Source organism: Ambystoma mexicanum, chromosome 2q, assembly GCF_040938575.1.
Source record: "Ambystoma mexicanum isolate Mex_15411 chromosome 2q, UKY_AmexF1_1, whole genome shotgun sequence".
NCBI classification, from domain to species: Eukaryota; Metazoa; Chordata; class Amphibia; order Caudata; family Ambystomatidae; genus Ambystoma; species Ambystoma mexicanum.
In genome coordinates, this window is record NC_090924.1 from 1,440,966,671 (window position 1) to 1,440,983,785 (window position 17,115).

At 47.3% G+C, this 17,115-nt stretch overlaps 1 protein-coding gene across 3 annotated transcripts in view; it reads right to left on the reverse strand.

Annotated features, from left to right (window-relative positions):
* Positions 1-17,115, reverse strand: part of LOC138570249 (zinc finger protein 850-like) — a 128,453-nt gene that overhangs the window by 42,780 nt on the left and 68,558 nt on the right. Inside the window, exon 3 of one of the 3 annotated variants that reach the window (XM_069649000.1) lies at positions 2,792-3,071. The exons of 1 other annotated variant lie outside the window; for it this stretch is intronic. The gene's annotated coding sequence lies outside the window, so the exon portion shown is untranslated. Of the gene's footprint in view, positions 1-2,791; positions 3,749-17,115 lie in introns of all 3 variants that reach the window. One more of the 3 variants, XM_069648999.1, reaches the window with a different exon arrangement.

Consider the following 17,115-nt stretch of genomic DNA (forward strand, 5'->3'; position numbering starts at 1 on the left):
GCAGTTAGTAATGCAGTGCACCATGGGTGAGGACGAAGATGCTGCGACTTACATTCTTCGGGTACAAGATATGTGGAGGACAGAGACAGGCACGGCTTGGGATCAATCCACCTCCCTCCTTTACTTCATAATTAAGAGGGGCCTCACAAAGGAAAGGCACTTGATAACATTGCAGGGATAGACACCAAAAGGGTGGCCAGAAATACAGAGCATCATAGTGCAACACTGTAGGAGGATCAAAGAAAGGGAAAAGGTTGGCAGACGAAGCAAAGTTAGTAAAAATAAAATTGGTGAAGGTCACAGCAGTAGCTGCTGCCCTCCCCGCAGAAAGGCTTGGAGATGGGGAGGAGGGGCCAATAGCAATACAGGCAAGAATGGCGACAAATTGGGCAGTAAACAGACAGGAAAAATGGGCTGGCGAAGAGCAGTATGGAGGGCCACAAATGCAAGGAAGGCCCGGAAGAGGAGGACGAGGTGGGTACAGAGGGTCGAGAGGGGAGTATGGAGGTCAGGGGCCCAGAGGAGGAGGGCAAGGAGTATGTTGGAACTGTGGTAGATGGGTCAAATTTTCAAGAGAATGTTGCAGCCTTCCAATGGCACCTTACCAAAATGAACAACAGTATGGCCACCCCCACCCAGTCAGCCCCTACGGCTTACCAATGGGTGGATATAGACACAAAGAACAAACAGATCCCCGAGATGCATATGAACACAGAGCACCCCCACAGGGTACCCAGAATTACCCACCACCACAGAGTCAAATGACACCCGCACGCGGCAACCCATTCGCCACCACAGCAAATGGCGCACCAACACCATTCAGAGGGACAGCAGTGTTGGGAGACCATGCTTTCCACAATAATGAAACAATGGGACATCCAGCATAGACCAGCCCACAGAGAGCACTTGCGTGTCCAGTACTATCGACGACCCTCCGCGCAGTGAGGAACCACTGGTGGGGGCGGAGATCGGAAACAAACAGTTCATCTTTATGGTGGACCCGGGAGCGGAGAAATTGTGTCTAAAAGAAGGCCGGTTTCTGATTTTGAATTAAAAAAAATGGAGACACAGGGGTTTTCTGGGGCTGTGGTCGGGGTTCCATACACTGAAGATTTGGATGTAATAGTGGAGGGAAAAACAGTGTGGGCACCCCTGTTGTATTATGATGACTCGCCCATACATTTATTGGGGAGGGACCTCCTCAGCAAGCTTAATATGACCATCTCCTTTACGGATAGAGGAATTGTGTGTTTGTGCAAGGGATACAGGTGTTGGCGAGAGTAGTGCCAGAAATAACGCGCCAAGAGTGGCGAGTATCATCAGAATTTGTATATCACCCCATGGCAGCCCCAGAGGTGGTGCCCGGTTCGATAGTGTCCATAGATCTGCATGGTATTCAAGTATCCGCGCGTTAATAGGAATGGACATGGATGAGTTTTGAGTGGCAGACAGTGCTGTGCATATACACCAATGTAGCACTACGTGACATATCAGATGAGGAGCTGTTCACTGACAATGACACTGATGGAGAAATAATAATGGAGATTTCCATCCAATGTGTGATAATGATTCAACGCAAACAAGTGCCGACATCCCTCAGCCATTGTCAGTGCACCGCCAGCATTTTTCGACCAAGACATGAAACAAGTACCTTCCATCCTGTGGACCACAGGGCCCCACGATGAAAGACTCCTGCAGGAAGTAACCCCTGTTAATCTCAAGCTCAAACCAGGTGCAATACTACCCCATGTAAAACAATACCCACTATCAAGAGAGGCTGAGGAGGGGATAAAAAACAATACATGCCCTATTAGAGCAAGGGATAATTGTACCATCAAATTCACCATGTAATACTTGCATTTATCCGATTAAAAAAGTGAAGGGCGGGGCTTGGAGGATGATACTGGACCTAAGGCCTCTTAATGACACCATACAAAAGGAATTTCCACTTGTCTCAAACCCTACATCCATCCTGTTTAGAATACCAAAGTCAGCAACATGTTTTACAGTGGAAAACTTTTTTTCGGTACCTCTGGACCCAGTATCACAATACCTAACAACATTTACCTTGGGGGGAAAGAGATATGAGCATTGCCGGTTGCCCGAGGGATACTGTGAAAGCCCAAGTATCTTTAACAGGATACTAGATGAAGACCTCAGAAACATTGACACCAAGATCACTATTATTCAGTACGTCGATCTGCTAATTTGCAGAGAGAATGAGGAACAGTTCAGGAAGGATTCAATAATATTGCTCACCCTGCTAGCCCACAAGGGGTACAAATTAGACAAACAAATATTGCAGTACTGTTTAACTGAAGTGTTGTATTTGGGACAACACATATCAAAAGATGGTAAGAGAATAATACCAGACAGCAGCAGCAGTGCACGCAGTCAGCAAACCCAGCACAGTAAAGCAAATGCAAAGGTTCCTGGACATGTGCATTTATTGCCAAGCCTGGATATTGGACTATGCGGCATACACGAAACCCCTATTGCATGCACTAAAAGAAGCACACAGAGAAAACAACATTAACATGGACTACTGAAATGAGCACAGCTTTTGACACATTTAAAGACTTGATTTCACAGCACCTGTTCTAGCAACTCCCGATTATGACTGAGTTCTACCTGCTCTCACACTGATGGAATGCTAATGACAGCAGTACTAACACAAAAAATGTCACGAGGCCACAAGCATTTAGCCTACTACAGTGGAACACTTGACACGGTAATGCAGGATTACTGTCAAATCTTGCAGCCCTGGTTCCCTTTTCCAACTCCTCCTCACCTGAATCTCCATCGAATTCTTCTCGGAGATCCGTCTTCTCTTTCTTTCGTGACTTTCTGATTTCTTTACTCCTTTGATGCAAGTACGGGTGTGACTCCCCGGAGGCCACTGTGACCGGATAGGAACCAAATCCCAGGAGCCAACCCGCTGTTCCAGGGAAAAAGCAGTAGGCAGAAAAAACCCTGTGTGAATGGTCTTCTTCAGGTTGGATAGATGAGTAGAATCGAGACCCGTTCCTTCTTCGGTGAAGATGATCGAGGAGCCGGTGGTGCCGAAGGTACTGAGGCACAATAGAAGCACAGGAAACTGGTCAGAAGGTAGAAGAACGCCAAGGCAGCGATACCACGAACTGATGAATAGACTAGAAAGCCTTTAACAAGAGAGAAGATACTCCAGGCGAAAGAAAAGGAGTGAAAAGAAATTAAATGGAAGTCAGAAAGAAAGATAAGCAAGGTAAAGCAGGTAGGAAAAGTACAGGGACTGAGGAGTTAAGAACAACCTCAAAGTGCGATTAACAGGGATCAAACCGTTAGAGAAAAATAAGCTACCCAAAAATAGTACGTTTACCTCTGTGAAAGAATATGAATGCAGAGAGAGGAAAAGCTATAGGAAGCAATAACAGGTAGCGAAATATACAGGAACACAGCGCTGGAAAGGTACGAGAGTACTAAGATACAACGCATCGGAGCACTGGTGTGTTGTGCGTAAATACGTGCTGGCGGCCATCTTGGATAATGCATAGACCGCCACACGAAGTTTCCAGCATCCATGTTAGGTGTACTTCCATCAGTTCCAAACCTTCCAAGGTCGATACATTACAGTTACTTCGCATGCAAATAGGCTCCCGCAGCTATCACGTTCGCGATTGAGACAAGCGCCACAATTGTAATGGGATGCTCAGTGACGTTGTTCGTTGAACATTCATTGTTTGCCATCCTTGAAAGATCAAAATCCACACTGAAAACACAGACAGCAACAGCATATGAGATGATTCTGTCCAGCCCAAACATACACATAGTGTGGTGTAAAACAGTAAACCCAGCAACATTCCTTACAGAAGCCAGCACTATAGAAGATATGCAAAACCATGACTGCGCCACATACAAGGGAAAGGATGATGACATGCCCAAAGCAAACGAGAATGGCCATGAGGAAGGAGAAGTATTTTGTAGACGGGTCAGCATCAATAAATTCAGAGACAGGAGAAAAACACATAGGAGCAGCAGTAGTGCGACTGGAAGAAGGGGAATATGAGACAATAGTGCAAAGGAGGTTAGCAACACACTTTTCAGCACAAGCAGCAGAATTGGTAGCGCTAATTGAGGCCATCACACGGCAAAAGGGTGTGCAGCAACTATTTACACAGATTCAGCTTATATGACCAGAACATTAGACAATGGGGGAGGAGAGGGTTCAGGAGGGCAGATGGGTCCCTGGTACAACATGCTAAAAGAATAGAAGCATTAACAGAACGAACAATGGTGGCCCTGGTTAAATTCCAGACCCACACAAAGAATAATGACGTCATCTCCCCGGGAAATGCGGCAGCGAACGCTGCCACCAAAGAGGCAGCCTACTTAGGAAAGGAGGTACAAGGGGAATTCATAATAAAAGGAAATGTAGAGGAAGAGAAAGGCGATGGTTACAACTCAATGCCAATTTCACAAATAATTGATTTACACAAACGTGCTCCACCTGAGGAACAGGAACTATGGACTAAAAGAGGGTATACCCAGTCATCCACTGACCTCCTCTGGCAGCAAAATTGTACAGGAAAAGTAATAATGCCTGTGGAGTTATTATAGCATCCAGCAGCTGCACTTCCCCGCACACACTGCAAAGCAACACATAGCAGCAGACATACAGGAGAATTGTTTCGTGCCAGGGTTACAGGAACCCTTGGCACAGCTAGCAATAGAATGTACGTGTCAGGCATACAATTCAGGAATGACCGGGAACATTGAGAGGGACACTGCCCCGCCCCATCAGACCACTCCGTGGACTGCATATTGACTATGCAGATATGGTAGAAAGGTGTAATGAAGCACAATATCCGATTGTGGTGGCCTGCCCCTTCTCATGTTGGGTGGAAGCAGGACCGTGGGCCCACCCACATGCGAAATGCACAGCGAAATTCTTAGTGAGAGGTATTTCCCCGGTGGGGGATCTGTGATGTCATACGCTCCGACAATGGGACGCATTTCGTCAAAGTTTTATTCAAAGCGGTGACTGCACTGCTGGGGATTACACACACACTGTGTTTGATTTATCACCCGCAAGCTAACAGGATTCTAGAAAAAAAATCAACGGGCTCCTTAAGAGCAGATTGTCAAAAATGTGTCACATCCTAAAGAAAAATTGGGTGTACTGCTTGCCGTTGGCTCTATTTGAATTGAGAAACCAGCCTAGCAAGGACCACTACTTGTCACCCTACGAGATAGTGACAGGGAGGCACATGCATACCCCAATATCACCACTGAGGAGAATATCAGCTGCACACCGAACAGCCACAGTACTGGGTGAGGAGTTTCAAGATTACCTGAGAAAATTGACTAGAGCAGCAAGGATAATAGCAGAGCAAATAGCCCACCCTTTACATGGGAAAGTGAGAGTGACACAGTAACTCCAGGAGGAGACAGCCCAACCGTACAACTAATGCCTGGGGAGACGGTATATGTGCGCAGTTTCGTACGGCGATGGAATGCTCCACGATTTCATGGCCCATATGATGTACGCCTACTGCAGTGAAAGTAAAAGGGCTGAAATACTGGATCCATCTATTGGACGTGTGAAAAGCACATGATAGTGTTGTAATGGGAGGGGAACAGAATGCTAAGGAAAGAACAACGCAAATGTAGCATTACTGATCAAGCAGTAAATGATATAGCGCTAGATGAAAAACAGAAATGTAAAGAGCAGCGACAAAACTGAAATACAATAAATGAAAAAAGAAAAAAAAAAAAGATGTAAATGGAACAGAGAAACAAATGTATATAAAATTGATCGATGTCCGCACAATGCATAGCTCCAATCTTTATAATTTCAATAATTGTTTCTGGTTCCTTCTCACCCCCCACTCTCTCTCTTTCTCTTTCTCTCCCTCCCTCTCCCTCTCTATCTCTCGCTCTCTTTCGCTCTTGTTATCTTTTACACCAGAGTACAATAACATGAAAATGATTACGTAAAAAAAAAAAAAAAAAAAAAAGTAAAATGTACAGTGGAAATAAAATAGTGTGTGCTTAACCCAACTGTATCTTACTCTGTAGGTTCAGCGATAGCAGAAACGAGGGCCCTCAATGACAACGACTCTACAATAGATAGTAGTAGGAGAAATGTTAGCAATACTAGGATGTACTCTTGAGTGTAGACTTTGTTTTTCTGCAATTTTGTTTTTCACACTATTATTTATATTGGGCCATACCTTGCATATATATTGATATAAAAGAGGGGGAAGGAGGAGTAAAACTGACACAAGAAGGATCCTCTTAATGTGGGACAGTTTCAAATTAATATGGGCCAACAATGTTCCCACAATCCTCACTACCCTACACAAGAATAAAACGGTCAGGGCCCCACTGATGAACTACTCGATAGCTGACTATTATGAGCATGAATTTAACGTGTACGAGATGAATGATCTCAACCCTTATGCATTTACATTGCCATATGATGATCTCTATACAACCACACAAGATACCTTAAGTGGTGATTATGTAAATGATGAAACACAGACCACCACCCCGGCTCATGATAAAACGGACGGACAGCAAAGTGATGGGAGGGGGGCGAGGGTAATAACTGGAATATTCCCAATCCGATACCAGAAACTATTAGACATACAAAGTGGTCCGGGGGGGAGCAGAAGATAGAAAGGGGGGCAGGATGGAAAAGGTATGATGAATATCATGGTCTAGGTTAGGATACAGTAGAAGATCCACGTCACCCAGACATGAGCACAATGGTGAAGCAAGCTACCAACGAAAGCTGGTATGTGTGCTCTTTGATTCCCCAAGCCTCGGGGACCCCTAAAGTGTTGTTAGTACAGGCACAGGAGGCGCCTATTTCGGAGGCCCAGTGTCCGATTCACCTTGCACCTTTTATTGAAGATACTTGACAGAATTGCCTATACACAGATTCAAAAATATCTTGATCTACACAAACTACCAGGGACTAGACAATCGGGCTTCCGTCCCCTACATGGGACAGAAACTGCCCCGATTGATTTAAAGACACAGATTGACGAGCTGAGAGATAAAGGGAACACATCACTGCTCCTATTACTTGATCTCTCAGCGGCATTTGACCTGGTGGATCAGAGGGTCCTCTGCAAACATTTGGACTCAGCACCCCACTTCTCCACTGAGGCTATCAAATGGATAGAATTGTTCCTGAGCGGGAGAACTTGGAGGGTGTTCTCCCCCCTCAGCAGATGCTGACCCCTCACCGATCCTTTGTGGGGCACCCCAGGGCTCTTGTGTTTCCCCTACCCTATACAATATATTCACCAAACCTTTGTTCGATGATCTAGACCTTCTGGGTATCACCTACACCAACTATGCGGATGATACAAAGATTCTCCTCCCACTTTCTGGGGATCACTGCAAGGACTTGGCATTGGTGAATAGGATATACCTCATCATTCAGGCATGGATGGCGACACATGGCCTATGCCTGAATGATGACAAAACGGAGTTGATAATTCTAGGTAATCAGGCCAACATTGTCAAATTAGGTCACAAATAATCCTCTTTCACCATCGATGGAAACGTCATTAAGGTCTCCAAAGAGCTAAAAACCCTGGGCTTCTTCCTTGACTCTACTATGTCATTTGATAAGCAGGTGAAATCCTTGGCCTCTACTACTGCTTATACATGTACGCTTATTAGAGCCGGCAAGCCATTCCTATCAAATGAAAGTTGCATAATCCTGGATAGAGCGTTAATTCTATCTAGGTTGGATTACTGTTATGCTCTTTACAGTGGTGCCAATAAAGCTATCATTCAGACATTATGAATATTGCAAAATAACGCTCTAAGAGCTGCTCTAGGCATGAACAAAAGAGTCCACATTGCCTCAACTAGACACCAATACAAGTGGCTATCCACCTACAATAAAATACAGTTAAGAATGGCCTCCTTGACCCATAAAGCCTTAAATGATGCTACTCCTAGTTATCTAATAGACAAACTAACAAGAAGAACCTCTAGCAGGCCCATAAGAAGCGGTAATGCCAACTGCCTTGTGGTTCCAAGATTTAGGCTCACCAAGATTGGTGGCAACAGTTTTTCTGTTAAGGTTGCCAAACTCTGGAACTCCTTGCCCCATGACTTGAGTAGACCAACCATATTTACAATTTAGAAGCACATTTATTACCCTGCTCAACCCGACTGCAAGATAGGTACGCCCCTTCCTTTTGCTTTAATTGTCGCTGCCCTTCTTGTAATTAAATTTCTGCAACTGTAAAGTATATTCTCTGTATATATGATTTGTATATAATTTGAACTCCTTCCATATCCCTTATTGGGGAGCACTCCTACTTGTACATGTATGTGCTCATACTGTTAATTACTTGTAAATATGTAAGCCATGTATCTTCTTATTGCTGCACCCTGTTACCTCTGGGTTTGGTGCACATTAAAAATAAACAAACAAACTGTGTAGAATTAAAAGCACCAATCATCTCATTACAAATGCTGCAGAATGAAAAAACCTGCTACAACAAGCCACAAGGAGTGATCTGCATCAAAGAAACCTTTTTCATGATCCAAGGGACAATGTTTTCCGACAACAAGTGGCAGGAAGAACAAGTGACGTGCAAGGCAGAGGCTTTGCGAGGACTGTCAGACGAGAAGCTGCAATGGATCGAAAACACATGCACTCCAAACTGGTCTCAGCACAACGCCAAACTAACGTGGTTAACAGCTCTCGAGACACCGATCAAGGTGCAACGCTAAATATCATACGAACTTTGCTTCCACGGAGAAGGGAAAGTGCCCTTAGGAACAAACAAGAACTGTAGCAAAACTTTCATCATTGCAGACATGAAAAAAGGAACAGCAGCTTTAATGGACACTTACTGGGTATGCAGCAAACAGGCGTATTTGCACCTTCCGCAGTCATGGAGGGGCACCTGCGCTCTGGCAACGCTGCACTCAGCCTTGATGGGGATACCAGAAAGCCACATCCGAGGTGAGAGGGTGCCAGCAAAGATGTCCCAGGCAGCCCAGTCAATGACCGAAGAACCCCCTGCATAGGACGTCTTATCAGAAGAGCAGCTACAAAGCACAGTATCCCGAAAACAGAGATCACCAAAATATATCTCCGCAGAATCCTCTGAACTTTTGGTGCAAATACCTGACAAGTTTAAGTTATTTACTTCAGCAGAAACCTTCTTCGCGTCCCTCGTTTCAAGCATCCAAGCTCGAGCAAATGCGAAATGGATACAAATCGTCCGCTGGGAACTTATCCAGCTATTCAACGACACAGAAGAAGGATTCAATGTCATCAAAGTGGAATTGCAAGCCCTGCGGCTGATGACCATGCAGAACTGCTACATCCTGGACCTTCTAACTGCAATGGATGGCGGTATTTGCCGAAAAATTGGGAGTGCATGTTGCACTTTCGTGCCTTCTACCGATGCAGACAATGGGACATTATCACATGCGATAGCAACAGTGCAGCATAATCTCGGAGAAAGAATGAAGGAAGAAGGAGGAGTGAAGTCCAGCACATGGTTCGACAACCTGTTCGAGTGAGTCCCGTCGTGGCTTGGGATGGCCGTGAAGCTGCTGATACCCATCTTCGTCTTTTACTCACTCATTTTGTATGTGTGCCAATTGGGACTTAGGTGCTGCGCGAAATCCATTCCTAACAGTGCAATGATGATGGTGACAATGGGCAACGCAGCAGGGGTAATACAGGCAACACATGAATCCCAAGTTCAAACAGGAGAAGATTCGAAACCAAAATATAGAATGACTGCTATATACAACACTGGATACATGTAGATCCGCTATGACACACCACAATTAAAGAACCCTGTGAATTAGAATGGTACGATGAAGTATGGGTAGATCTGGAGAGGGACGGGGCTGCATATACATGCCCTATACCCCAGATAAATATGCACAAGCAGGGGAGAGCCTTAGGGCGGTGTGTCGGGCCTGGATGCCAAGAAAGGGAACCACGGCTTGGGATGAAGCAATAGCTGAGGAAAACAAACGAAATGTTTGGGAGAGTTGCAATATTCGTTACTTAAGTAACAAAAAGGGGAATGTAAGGGAGGAAGGGTCTCCCAGGCTCTCCTTCATTCCTAATAACGAACATGATATGCTCATTCCGCGGTTGACAGTATACCTCTGGCCAAGGTGTGAGGTAGCCATTGAATGACACAACTGTGCATGGCCTATCAGCCACGAGACTCCATTTTGTGTTAACTAACAAGTCTATTTTCTACTAGGCCACATGTGAACGCTGAATGCAAGCTTGCATCTCTCCCCTTCATTCTCTGTGCTTAGCCTGCATGCCAACCCCCCCACCTCCTCCCCTCTGACATCTCCACGGCTGTCCTGTTCTCACGGAAGCTTGGGCACGAAGTGTAGCGAGCTAAACACTATCTCTCCTCTTCCTTTTACATCATTACCCTGTGTGTGACCGGGCCAGAGCCTGGTCCTGAAAAAAAACATCCATCTCCACAAACCGGCCTCTGCACCAGCAGACCCCTTTAAAGAAATATAGACCACATGCCCCCTAAACCGTCACCTATTCTGATGTAACAGTTACATGCCCCTTGCCCATGTGCCACTCTAGTTCACTACCATATCACTAATCCCCTGTGGCCCTATATTCTTTTTGTACTAACAAAGAGTAAAACACCCGTGTTAGACTCGAAGAGATGCCTGATTAGTGTGTTTTTGAAATATTGTGTTAGATAAGGCACCTGGGCCAATATACCCTCACTCTTGGTGGCTCAGGTCAAATGCTTAGATGATATATATTGTGTATTGAAATATATGTATAATACTAAAATGTGTGTGGGCAAAAGGGCAAAGAGTTAGATAGAATGAAATACAGCAATGTGGACATCGCCTGACCCTGCACCCCTCCCAGATGAGCCCAGCTGACCCGCATGCTCCACGAAGTTACAAGTCCAGAGCTGACCAATCCATGAGCAACACCCCTTCCCAAAAGATACTGTCCAGTCCCCTTTGCCCAATCAGCACAACTTACTGTATCCCCTATAGTACACGTCGTAAATGACGTGTTTTTGTAATGTGCATTTTCTGATGTTTGGACAAAGAGCGCTCTCGGAGGAGCAGAGTTCTCTGCGTGCCCCATTTTAACTTTATATAAAGACTTACCTTTTACTTTACTTGGTCCTGGTCTCATTCCCTACTGGGGCGTGCCCATTAGTGTCTATTTGGTTATTTCATTGTAATTGTGGGGAATGCCAGCTTTCACCAGTCAGTGCATTTTAGAAGAATAGATCTTTTGATGTTTGGTAGACAAAGAAGCAAACAAATAAGCTGTATGATCTGATTGTTTTTCTGTTGTCTATTTGTCTTATACTACATATAAAGCAGTATTTCCAACACACTTGTACAACATCCTATCACTACACTAGTATCCTTTCCCTTCAGACGATTGACAGATTCATTTTTTCTGAGCCACTCTGCCCCCGTTAATTTGTTAGGTGGAAACTTGCACAATGTACTGTACCCCAGATGCAGTATTTCCAGACATGCACAACAACCACTAACAAACTGTAGTAATGCCATGAATAAAGGCCTGACAGTAAATTCAGGGGTGGGGTTGCACTCTGTATGCCATCAGCCCAGGGAGCATATATATACAGATAGGGAAATATCACAGGATAGCACACTTGGCAGGGATGCCCCAGGTCGGGCATGCACTGGGAGCCCCACTTTGAACCAAAGTCCAGCACACCACGAGTTAGGGAGGAGGGAGACAAAGCTCGGCTGCGCCTCTCTGGCAGACCGAAGCAGCTGAGACAGCACTGTGTGGCATAATGACAGAGTTGTCCCAATCCCCAATCCCACAGGCAATTGGGGGTAGAGGGGAAGTGGGTCTGAGCCAGAGAACCCTTCGCATAGCCACGACTGCCCTTTGGCAGGTGGCTAGGAGAACGAGACAACAGAACAGAATGGTGTTCCTGGAAGAACCAATCAAACTAAGTTTCTGCATCCCTGGGAGCTGTCCAGTTTTCAGAGTATCCGCCACAAGGTTTGTGAATGCCGTTATTCGGCAGGTGCCGTGTGAATGTATCCCTTCCCACCAGAAGCAGGGTGTCTCGAGTTTCTTTCGTAATGGTGCTGATGAATGGCAGAATATTGAAGCCCCGGAGGTCAGCACAAATGTTATTTTACTAATTGCAAATTGTACTCGAGAGGTGAGAAGCAACGTGGCACCAGATGGGGAGGCGAGGAGTTGGGATACTGTTGATCTACTTGCTTCATTCACGTGCTACTAAAATATGTTTTTAACTCAGTTCCAGTCCACTGTTGAGTTTGATTTTTTTTTTTAATTCTCTTTATTGAATTTTCCAACAACTTTAAGAATCCCCATAACTCCCCCCCTCCCTCCCATCCCCCCGGTGCTGTTCCAAAGTCTCCGTAGCTCCCTGTCACCACAAAGTGTCTAGTCGGGGTTATTCCAGAACCAAAAGTCTTAAACGTTGCGGGCGCCACCCGATCCTGAAATCATCTCTGAGAAAGGAAAGGACCTCACCCCACTCGCCCGCAAAGTTTTGTATTGTATTGTTCATTGCATAGGAGGCCCATTCCATCGCTACTATCACCCAGACTTTACGCAACCAGTCTTGAAACATTGGTATGTTCGAGCTTTTCCATCTCTGGGCTATGATGGTCATTGCTGCCAGAGTGAGCATCACCCTCGCTCTTTCCCTGCTCCTCGAACCCGCCGGCCCTTCTGCTGGCATCAAGCCTAATAGTGACCATTCCGGGGGTATGCCTCCCTCCGCCCCAAACACTTGTTCCATCGCCTGCTTGATGTCTCCCCAGAACGGGACTATTTTTGGGCATCGCCACCAAATATGTTCTGCAGTGCCCTCCTTGCCGCATCCCCTCCAGCAAGTTCCCGACGAATCCGGGTAGATCCTGCGCAGCCGAGCTGGAGTATAGTGCCACCCATATAATATGTTATACCAGGCCTCCCAGGTTTGAGAGGCTCTCGCTAGTTTAGGGATCTTCCTCCATAGATTTTCCCACTCCGTCTCCTCTATTTCCCTGCCCAGAATTTTTTCCAACCTTCCCATATATGCCCATTGCGGCCTCGGGGTAGCCTCATCCAAGATCTTATAAAGCTGCGAGATAAGGCCTTTCGAGCCGTCGTTGGTCATCAGGAATTTCTCCAAAAGGGTTGGTGGTCTTGTAGCCGCCTCCTTATTTATGGGGTATAGAAGCCAGTGTCGCAGCTGTGAGTATCTCAGCCTTTCACCTTCACCCAGTGCGAAATCCCTTTTACAATCTACAAAAGAACTGATCTCCCCTCCTATAAACATGTCCTTCATCCAGCGGCATCCTCCCTCCCGCCAGTTCCGGAATGCCCCTCTTTCCTACCCTGGGGTAAAGTCTTTATTATTGAAGATGTGTGTGAAGGGGGACGGGTAGGTTGTAATTTCCTTACGTTGGACCTGTCCGTCCCAAATTGTCTGCAACTAGTTTGGTGATCGTGCTCAGGTACATATGGCCCGGACGATGCTGTCTGGGTAGCCACAGAACCTCCCCCAGTTTGTGTCGCGTGACCGCTCTGTCCATCTGAACCCAGTGTTTTCCTTCCCCCTCCCGGAGCCATTCCCTAATCACCCTCATTTGGGCCGCTTCGTAATATTGACTGATGTTGGGAAGAGCTAGTCCCCCCCCCTTTTCTCAGGGCTGTAAGTTGCATCCTACTCACCCTTGCCCTTTTTCCCTCCCATATAAACTCGTTTGTTACCACCTGGAGCTCCTTAAAGAAGCTGGCCGGGACTGCTTGAGGGATAGCTTGGAAGAGGTAGAGCAGCCACGGCAGTGTAACCATTTTAAGTGCCTCTAGCCTCCCCAACCAGGAGATCCGCAAGTTCCGTCTTTTAAGGAGGTCTTTTTTAATTCTTTGCAGGAGTGGGGGGTAGTTTGCTGCATACCATCCTCGTAGAGCCGGAGTGATTCTTACCCCCAGGTAGGTAATTCCCCCCGGTCGCCAGGCGAAGGGCGTCGTCTCCTTTAACTCCTCCCTCTCTACCCTTGCCAACGTCAGGTTCATCAATTCGGAATTATGCATGTTAATGCGTAATCCGGATGCTTCCCCAAAGTCTTCTAGTAGTAGCCTGCATTGCATACTCGACTATGAGATTGGTCAGGGCAAGCAACATGTCGTCCGCGAAGGCCGCCACCTTGTGCTGCCTGCCCCCAAACGGTATTCCCGGTATTCCTTCGGATTCCCGAATTGCCTGCAGGAGGGGCTTCAAGTAAACCACATATAGCAGGGGCGAAAGGGGACATCCCTGTTTTGTACCTCTTTGGAGTTGGAATGATCTAGTTAAAGCCCCATTAACCACCACCCTCGCTCGCGGGCCCTCAGTTCGCCTTGACCATCTGTAAATAAGCGCCTCCTGGCCCCATTTTTTCCATGGTTTTGAAAAGGAAGGACCACTCCACCCGGTCAAATGCCTTTTCAGCGTCTAAGGACAGAAGTACTGCCAGTGTACGAGTCTTTTCCGCCTTTTCCACCAGATGGGCCACCCTTCTAATATTATCCGCCGTCTGCCTCCCCTTCACGAATCCCGCCTGATCCTGATGGATCAGATCCGGGAGAAGCCCCTCGAGCCTATTCGCCAGGATCTTAGTGTAGATTTTTGCGTCTACGTTAATAAGCGCTATTGGCCTGTAGGAGGATCTTTCGAGGGGATCCTTGCCCTCCTTCAGAATCAGGGAAATCTTGGCTTCTTTCATGGGCGTGGTGATTTGCCCACTACCTAAAAAAAAGAGTTGAAAAGGTAGGTCAACTGTGGAACCAGTACTCCCGCAAAGGTCTTATGAAAGGACGCTGTGTACCCATCAGGGCCAGGGACCTTACCTGCGGGCAGCTTCCGAATAACGCCCCCCTCACCTCCTCCTCCGTTATCTTTTGTTGTAAGCCAGTCTGGGCGTCCCCCTCAATTTTACGCATGTTAACCCTTTCCAGGAATTTCTCTTGGGCTTGGCCGCAGGGGTGCTGTGAAGCATACAAGGTCTCGTAAAATTCAGCCATGGCCTCTTGGATATCTTCTATTCGAGTAACCCTTTCCCCCCTATCTGAGTTTAGAGCCGTGATTGTGTTTCTAGAGGCAGCTCCCCGAAGGAGGCGAGCCAGCAGGGTGTCCGCCTTATTCCCTCTTGCATAACCTTTTTGCCTCACGAAAAGCAAGGCCCCCTCTGCTTTTCTGGTCCGAAGGATCCCCAATTGTCCTACTGCTCTCCTGTAGTCCTTCTGGTTAGTCCTGCTGGGGTTCGCCGCTACCCTGCCTCTCACTTCCCCAACTTCCGCTTCAAGGCCTGTAGCGGTTTCTGTCTCTGTGCCTTAACTGCTACAATTTCCCCCCTCAATGTGGCCTTAAACGCATCCCATCTTATATCCTCACCCGTGTCCCCTCTCTTGTTGTTATCAAAGAACTCTCTCATTTTGCCCTCTATCTCCTCCCTTACCACAGGGTCCCTCAGCAGGTGTTCCGGGTATTTCCAACCCCACAGCCCCCTCCTCCTCTTTCCCAGTTCCAGCTGCATCGACAATATTTTATGATCTGCTATTCTCATGGGCCCAACCTCTATCTCTTTGACCTTACCCACCAGATTGGCCGAGATCCAGATGTTGTCAATTCTGGACTGGGTTGAACTTCGGAAAGGAATGTGTAGCCCTCCTCGTCCCCTTTCAATTTCCTCCAGACATGCCTCAACCCTACGCTCTCCACTTTGTCCCGGAGTTCCGCTGAGGCTAACACCCCTCCCCCGCGGCTTTTAGTCCCTCCTGGCCTGTCTTTAACCTTGTTCCATGCTATATTCAGGTCCCCCATTATGATCATCTACCCTCTTGCCCAGTCATCTATTTTCCCCATGAGATCGCAGAGGAAGGAGTCCTGCCCTGTGTTGGGCGCATAAATCACCCCTATTGTGTACGATTCTTCCGCAATTGTGCCTTTTACCACAACAAACCTACCCTCCTTGTCCTTTAGGGTGTCCTCCAAGCGGAAGTTCACCATGCCCCTGATGGCCAGCAACACCCCCCACCCGCCCGATTTCGTGGGACCAGACGCCTGAAACACCTGATCAAACCATCTCAACCTTAAGCGACTCTGGTCCTTGCGAAGCAGATGTGTCCCATGTAATCCCAAAAAGTCTGGTTTTCCCCGCTTCGTAAGTTGCTCCAGCTTTTTCCTTTTCAGCGGGGTATTGAGGCCCCTAACATTATGCGTTACCCACTTGAATTGTGATTAGACACTTGTCCCCGCCGTTCAAGACCCACCAGCAGCTCCCCACCCCGCTCATTTGCCCCATGTCTGTTACCCGGGTGCGTGGATCACTTCTAGTTCGCCCCTCCTGCAGCACCGGAGGATCCCTCCCCCCTTTTTCCCCCGCCCCCCTCCCAACCCCTAATGACCTTAAAACTTGCTCCACCCGCTCCCCCCCCGCCTAGGCTTCCGATCCCATGATGTTTGCTCTTAGCGCCCTCTCTCCTCCTCGTATTCAAAACAGCCTTTGTGTCCACCACCCTCTGAGATTATTCAAATACCCGAATAGTTCTCCTCTGGTCCAGATCACTCCACTGCTGCTAGCTCCACATCAGCTCCCTTCCCGGGGGGCCTCCGCCGCACGGGTCTCCTCCTTTTCCCCTCACCAACCAGTGACCATTCCCATGGCCTGGTTCGGACACCACTTCCCGCCTCCGAGGAGACGCTCGGGCCCGCCACCCTCGATTCCCCAAACAGCTCTTGATCCAGTTCAAGTTCAAGTAGGTCCGCTCCTTCCTGCACCGTGGTCATCCGCTTCTGAGAACCAGCCCAATCGAAGACAAGTCCAAAAGGGAAGGTCCACTTATATCTAATCCCCTTTTCTTTAAGCTTCAGGGTGAGGAGGCTCCATTGTCGCCTCTTGAGCAGGGTACAGTTGGCGAGATCCTGGTACAGTTCAATACTTTGGTCGTTAAAGGATATCGGCTCTTTTTGTCTAGCAGCCTTGACTACTGCCTCTTTTTGAGCATATCTTGTGAACGCCGCTAACACGTCCCGCAGCCTAGACTTCGGGTTCCTATTGAGGAAGCCCACTCTGAACCCT